We start from the raw sequence: 7,302 nt of genomic DNA, 5'->3' as shown, positions 1-7,302 counted from the left end.
ATGTCTACAGTCGCCATGATTCGCGTTATTCCTCGGTAGCTGCGCACGTGCAACTCAGTCACGGCTACATCACGTGTTTTATTGCTCTGATTGGCCCCTAAAGATGTGACAGACAGAATGTTCATCCAATCACACTCTGAGTTTGTTTCAAATCTTCTGCCCTTTCCCAAACGCTTAGTATTGAAGGTTTTCCAGATGGATGTGTGAAACACATCCATCTGGCATGTCAGGTTGAAGATAGCATGGAAGTTTGGGAATTTCCAGAAGAATTTCCTTGTTATCTTAGGTAAACCGGCCTTGTTTCCTTTGATTTCTAGAGAAAGATACTGAGAATCATTGGAGAACCTAACAAAAAATACATGCATGGAATCACTGCATGTCCACTTAGGGCTTCCGTAGATGGAGTTTTTGTCACATTTTTTTCCCCTGGCACATATTCACGACCCAGTAGAAAGAGCTTTGCGACCCCCTTTTGTGTCCCGACCCACCAGTTGAGAACCACTGCAATACATGATAAAGCCTTATTATAATCCAGCTTTGTACAATGATGTCTGACTGAAGTTATAAAATCTTCATTATTACTGAATCAAGACATAAACAAGAATTTAAAAATCTAAATTAGCTGAGATTCCTTAATGCCCTTTATAAAGTGGACTCTGCAATGAGGTTCTCTGGTGGTTTTAAAGTTGTCGCTGCAGATCCAGCACCAGTCCTCACTGGAAACTTCTCCCCATGAGCTCCATCTCTCCTCCTCCTCCTCCTCTTTGTTCTCATCATCAGCAGTGTGTGGTTCTGCCAGCCCCCCTGCATCACTGCTGCTCTGTATAATACGGAAATGCTCACTGTTGTCTGTAGGATACAGGCCTATTGATTTCAGTCTGCCTTTTACTCCTACTATCCCCCTCCTCCTCCTCCTCTCCTCTCCTCCCCCCATCACACTCACGCTTCCCACCTCCCCTCCTCCTCCTCCTGCTTCTCTCTCGTCTCTTCCTTGGACTGCAGCAGAGAAACCGCTGCATCGCACAAGACAAGAAACAAGAAATCTCCGGCGCGATGCTTTTGCTCCCTGTTGCTGTTTAAAGAGAGAGGGAGAGGGGAGACTCAGCGGAGGAGAGGCACGATGCATCATGGTCCTGTGTGCGCTGTGAGTATTTCTTTTTCTCTGTTTAAAGCTGCAGCCAAACTAGAACTTCATCTCCCTCCGCACTCCGCTCGAGTGAAACGTAGATCTCATCTTTTTGGATCATTTCTAATGCAACACGGAAACTGCTGATAGCGGAGGATTTCAGCTGGCTTATATTTATGCGTAAAGGCTGTAGAATTATGAATGGGCGCGTGATTGACGTCAGAGTTTGAGAACTTTTAAAGAGTTTGACTGCACGAGCGTCCCAAAGAGCGTTTAGAAAACGTTTTTAAACCAGTAGGGGAGACCGGGGGCAAATTTAACAGGGTGTAATTGTGACATACCACCTTTTAGAAGTGAGCTACAGTGATAAAGTCAGCACATGCTCAGTAGGATTCTCTCTGTTGAAATAGAGCAAGATCACTCCATAATAGCAGGAGCTTCATTTTAAAAACTTCTCTTCACATAAGGCAATTTTTCGCACCATTCCCGAGCATGATGTCCCCGCCTCCCGCACTGGTCTGCATCAACATTGATAGATACAGCAGGTGGCAGTAAGATGGATTCGCCATCTCACCAAGCTCCAGTCTGAAGTGATTGTCCCAGGTCTGAGAACAGATCTGACCAATCACCTGTGCAGAACAAGCTGGTAGCTATGGGTGGGGTTTAGTGTACCGTAATTGTATAACAATGGCTGCCGCTGGTGTAGCGTTCAGCTCGGGTGCAGCCATGGACGGCACAGAAAAGCGTGTGAGACATTTTAGTACTTCTCCTTCAGAAAACTTTTAACAAAGGAGATATCATTTCCAACAATTAAGGCATCTATTTCCTCATTTGGCTAAACAGTCATTTAAATTTAATTTAACCAACTAATCTAAAGAGGAGAAAATACTTTGAAAACAGTCAAATTCCTCACAGGTTCACTGTGTTAACAGGCGTGATGTTAGCCTGATATAATCTTTACAGTGTGGCTAACATTAGCAGCTAGCACTTTCACTTTGGTTTTTGATTTATTTAAAAAAATAAGTTAATCACATCACTATTTTTAGTTTTAGTAATTTTTAGATTTTTAAATGTTCATATAATCAAGTGTTTATTTTCATTATTTTACCTTTATATACAGCACTTTCAAAGCGCTTTTTACTAATAAAGGTACAGTGCTTGACAAATTTATTAGACCACCTGTCATATTTGTCTCAGAGACCATCCAGCATTATGAAGTGCTTTAATACGGACTCTTTCATTTTCAGTGAGCTCTCCATGTTTTACCATTTTGAACAGGAATGAGGAATTTCAAACTGAATTCACCCAAATTTGAGCCGGCTCACTGGGCTTCTCTGAGAAGTCAGAAATTAATCAATCATAACATTCAACCACTAAAACTCATTTTTCTGTTCAGGAATGCAAGTAAATAACTATAATTTGACATATTAATCAAGAAATAAAAATGTGCTTTACTATTATTTCAGTTTTTTGTAAATCAGTAAATTTGAAAATTCATGGATAAGAAAAATAATTATATTTTAGCATTAAAAATATAATTTGGATTAAAGAGCTTCTACATATTGGTGTATTAACCATTGCAGAAACATAAAAAATGATTTAGGTAATTACCAATGCTGTTAATTTAGGGCAGCTGTGGCATAAACCTTACTTTGGTTAGGGTGGTCTAATAAATTTGTTAAGCACTGTGTTTTTATTATTATCTATAAATTAACATTTAAAATACTACCATTTACTTGTATTTCTGTTTGAGATAAATTAGTACAAGTATGGTTTGAATGAAGAAATATTAAACTAGAGTTTTTGAACTTATTTGTGGTTTGTAAATCAGAGTGTCTTAATTCACTGATCAATAATATTTACATAATGCAGACCAGCCCAGCAGACAAACACATCAAGCACAAAGTAACTTATGCTGTAACGTGAACGATCAGGTGTGCTGTTACTCTGAGGTAGCTGAAGTTGCTGACTGATGTCCAGTGGTCTCTCGTTAGTGAAATAAATGTAGCCCAGACCAGCTGCTCCACTTTAGTTACCTTTTTAGCTGTCATACGGTTCACGGAGTCTTGTGACAGTAGTTCTCGTAGGTATTCTGTGGTACGGGCCATCCGAGGTGACCCGGATGATGTCTTGAAGCCCTTTGTCGTCAGCGATGTCCATGGTCTGCAGTCTCTGGCGACCCATCAGCGATCGCATTAGTTAGCTTAGATGTTGTTATTTTGGGGACAAATCCAGGTCTGCTGGACTGCGCCAGTGTAGCTTGACGTTATTGCTTGATCCTATGTTGTTGTTGGTGTCTTTGCTAGCATTAGCAACATTAGCTATCATGTCACCATAGTAAAAATGTTGCTCTTACATTGAGGAATTATGGTCCAGAAATACATTTAAATGCATAGATATTTGTAAAAATGATGCAGCATTTGTTGCTTGGTGAAGGGGGGCCCTGTGTAATGTTCTTTTTGGGGGCCAAAAGTCCCTTGCTAAGCCCCCGTTAACAATGAATAAAATGAATCACAATAGATTATGGGTTATGTAGTTCTCTTCTCCCTGTAAAGATGTATGTACGTTTGCCTTTTTCTCATTTTTTCATGCACCGTTTTTGCACCAGATCAAATGTTTTACAGTCATGAGTCCTCAGATCGCTAGATAGCTGGGTTCATGTATAAGCATTGTAAAAAAGGCTTGATGAAATGTCTATGGGGGATTTGAATGGGGAATTTCGCTTCCAGAATCAACGCTACCAAAAAAGTTGGTGGGCACTGTTGAGCTCTATTGTGCAGTATTAAATTATGCACCCTTAGTAATAACAGCCCTTAATAAAGAGTAAGGCTTGCTTTTGATGAGTAATTTTGTCAGATGACAGAAATTAACAGTCTATCACAGCCTTCACAGTTGAGTCAGGCTAATTACTGTGATGACTCGTAACTCTTTTTCCATAAACAGCTGTTTGTCAGCAGAAAAGACAATAACAGTGATTTGCAATAACACTTTATTTTCTTCAAAAGCCTTCTGTCTGTTTTCGGAGATTAAACATGTTAAACCAGGTGATTGATGGCGTTATGAGTAGTTGACTATCGTTACTCTTTGGGCCTCCCTCCTCATTTCTACACTAGTCTGCTGATGTTAGCATTAGCGCTTTGCTAACCAAACAGTGAGGCTGTGGAGACTTTTAAAGTGAACAAAAGCAAGGCTGGTGAGTGCATTACCAACATTTACATAATTTCAGACTTTTGGTGACAGTTTTAGGCCCAGATAATGTGGTGCGTAGTGGTCCATGTGTTTCTGCTGAGTGCCAGTGTGGAGTCGGCGCGTGCAGGCAGTGAAAACCCAACAGGGAATTTGGAGCAGGCAGTCACCCAGTGGAAAAATACAGAACGGATTTCAAGATAGCAGTAGAAACCTGTGGCGTTTGATTGGTTTGATTATTCTATTGTTAAGAAAGTGGAAAGGATTTGACTAAAAGTGCTCTGAAAATAGCAAGAGTGGACAAAAGTGGGTGGGACTTGTCCTGACTTGTCTCAACCTCGACATGAGTTTGTGATACAGTGGATATGGTTGGGGTTTAGCTGTACCGTAAGCCTGGATATGCAATGGCTGCTGTCAGTGTAGTGACTATGCTATAGCTGATGTAGCTTTAGCATAGTGGCAGTTTTATCAGACATGGGCCACATTTCTTTCTCAAATAAACAGCACAGATCCACACTGAAAGCTTCTCTGACAGAGAATACGTTTTTGCACCTCTCCTGACCTCGGCTTGAGTTTGATCCACCAACAAACTCCACGGTTCATAAACTAAAACAGCACCTGTCTGTCGGGCTCAGGTTGCTACTAGAGCTGCACATGCCTAACTACCTCCTTTTGTCTTGTCACCCTGTTAACTGTCATAGACAGACTTATCCAGTCCCCTTCTGAGAATCTTTTTAAAGTCTTGCCCTCCCAAAATGCTTTAGGAGGTTTTCCTGATGAATGTGAAGTATCCTAGGCAATGGATATATTAATCCGTATCTGGTGTGTCGTGTTATTGCAAAACCTCTAAGACTGGTAAAAAAGCACAACAAAGGCAATCGCTCGGGATATCAATCTTCACCATAAGTCACCATCTTGCTTCATGTCTGTGCAGAGGTGTTGGTGAATTTTTGGCTTTTTCTTGCTTTATGAGCAGCATCATAACAAGAAAAAAAGAGCTAAGGGGGGTTAGATGAGAACAGCTTTCCTGCTTTAAGCACAGCAGGTTCAGACAGCTTACATTTTTATTAAAATCTAATATGAGACAGCAGAGTTAAATCAATGTATTGAAGGACTGATGAAGCAGTGGAGTTTTCCCTCTCTGTTTATCTGTAGAGCCTGTATCAGACACTACTCGCACTCTTCAGCCATAATGAGGTAAGAGTGCTTTTATCCGCTAACAATTTCATGAGGTGGGGTTTTTCAGATAAAAAATGCAGACGCAGTTGGCAAAACGGGGCAAGAAGCCCGCCCTGGTGTTGTCTCTGTCAGAAATATGTCAACACAGACGAGAGAATATAGGATATCCTCTTTATCTTGGGTGCTAACTGCTAGCAACCGCCACTTCTTCTAGCTTGTTGAGGATGAACAGAGGGATGGAAACTGTCAACAGTTGTGTGAGAGGAATTTAAAAAAAACGTAGCTGAATGATGATGGTGTAGATTGATGTTTTGACTTTCTATTGCTCTGATTGAATGATTAATCAATCAACTGATGTATTGACATACTTGGATCGTTAAACCCTTAGCAGTCTCTCGGCACCGGCATCAGGCACCATCCAACAGTGGCTGGTAGCAAGTTTGACCATCGACGCACTGCTTTTTGTGTTTGGTAGGGACTGCAAACATTTGAAATTTACAACAGAAATTCTGAGATTAATCGTGCTTTTAAAAAAATCAATTGAAATCTCTACTTTTGACTCGGTTCAATTGGAAAGTTGCCAGGCTCTCTGCAAAAATTCATAAACTTCACTTTAAATTCATAAAATACCCTAAATCTACAAGAAATTAATACAACCCCCCCAAAATCTAACAACTAACATGATTCAATAATTCATCAGAAATATGACTAGTCTTAATTTTGTTTTAATTGAGTAAAAAATGGGTTACAATTATCATTTTTATTGATTTATTTCACTAAAGTGATTAGAATAGGTTTGTACAATTCAGTAAAAGATATAGAAGATGAGAAGTGTATTTCAAATTATCTCTGAGTGAATGTGTGAAAAATGTTACAGCTGCCCCCAGTCTCCCCTATTTGATGAACAAGTTCTCTCTATTGAGCCAAGGCTCATTATAGCAACACATCTCGTTGGTTTTCATTCATTGTTTTAAGTTTATTTCACAAAAGTTGCAAATGAAAAGAGAAAAAAATCCTATACCTCATTTTTACCTGCAACATTAGAGACTTAATTCATCTTTTATTGTAGGGATATTATTAGACAGAGTAACCTTCCTCTCCAAAAATCTTATTTAAAATGAGTTGGCACACGCTCACAGAGGAGGCATTCCCAAGCTTTATAGTCCGCCACGTGCACCAGGAGCAGCAGAGGAGTGAATCTGCAGTGAGCACACAGGGCAGATCCATCCATTACTCAGGCTTTAATGCACGGTGCAGCGCGCGGACAGTCATCTAAAAACTGTACAGGCAGCACAAGGATTGATTCTCAGTCTGCAGGACAGCCTGAAATCTAATTATGGGACGCGACTTGCGTCAAAAGACTTGGCGGTGATTGATGCTCCTTCCTGTACGTGGTCTGTGGGCTGAGCTCCGCCGGTGAAGCTGCAGTACAGTGGAACAAAGAGGGGGGAAAGTGACGGATGAGTTTTGCATAAAGCTGTCCCACGAGGCTGACTGTGAAGTTTGATTGGATCAAACATGAAGAAATCCGACCAGGTGTTTGCTTGAAGGCTGCAGCTCTCTGACTTTGAATAGTCAGAAAATTAATGTTTGCCTCAGGCTCTGTATACCTCAGTGTTTGCTTTAGCTCAGCAGATGACAATCGAAGCTTGTATTCGCTCTATTTAACCTTTTCTATTGTGTCTTATCTCTGCTTCATCTATATTTCATTGGAACTAAACTCACAAGAGGGTTTGGCTTGTTTGAGTCTGCAGCACATGTCACAAAGAGAGCCAGGAGGCAATCTGTCAGCCAATCAGTAGCCTGGAAAG

General features: G+C 40.6%; 1 protein-coding gene across 1 annotated transcript in view; it reads left to right on the top strand.

The window, feature by feature from the left end:
* The first annotated feature begins 1,012 nt into the window (after positions 1-1,012).
* Positions 1,013-7,302, top strand: part of LOC121524837 (synaptic vesicle glycoprotein 2C-like) — an 85,577-nt gene continuing 79,287 nt past the window's right edge. Inside the window, exon 1 of the mRNA XM_041810352.1 lies at positions 1,013-1,144. The gene's annotated coding sequence lies outside the window, so the exon portion shown is untranslated. The remainder of the gene's footprint in view (positions 1,145-7,302) is intronic.

The sequence above is a fragment of the Cheilinus undulatus genome, linkage group 17 (genome assembly GCF_018320785.1).
Source record: "Cheilinus undulatus linkage group 17, ASM1832078v1, whole genome shotgun sequence".
In the NCBI taxonomy this organism is placed as follows: Eukaryota; Metazoa; Chordata; class Actinopteri; order Labriformes; family Labridae; genus Cheilinus; species Cheilinus undulatus.
The sequence above is the reverse complement of the archived record's forward strand: the minus strand, read 5'-3'. Positions and strand labels throughout refer to the sequence as shown.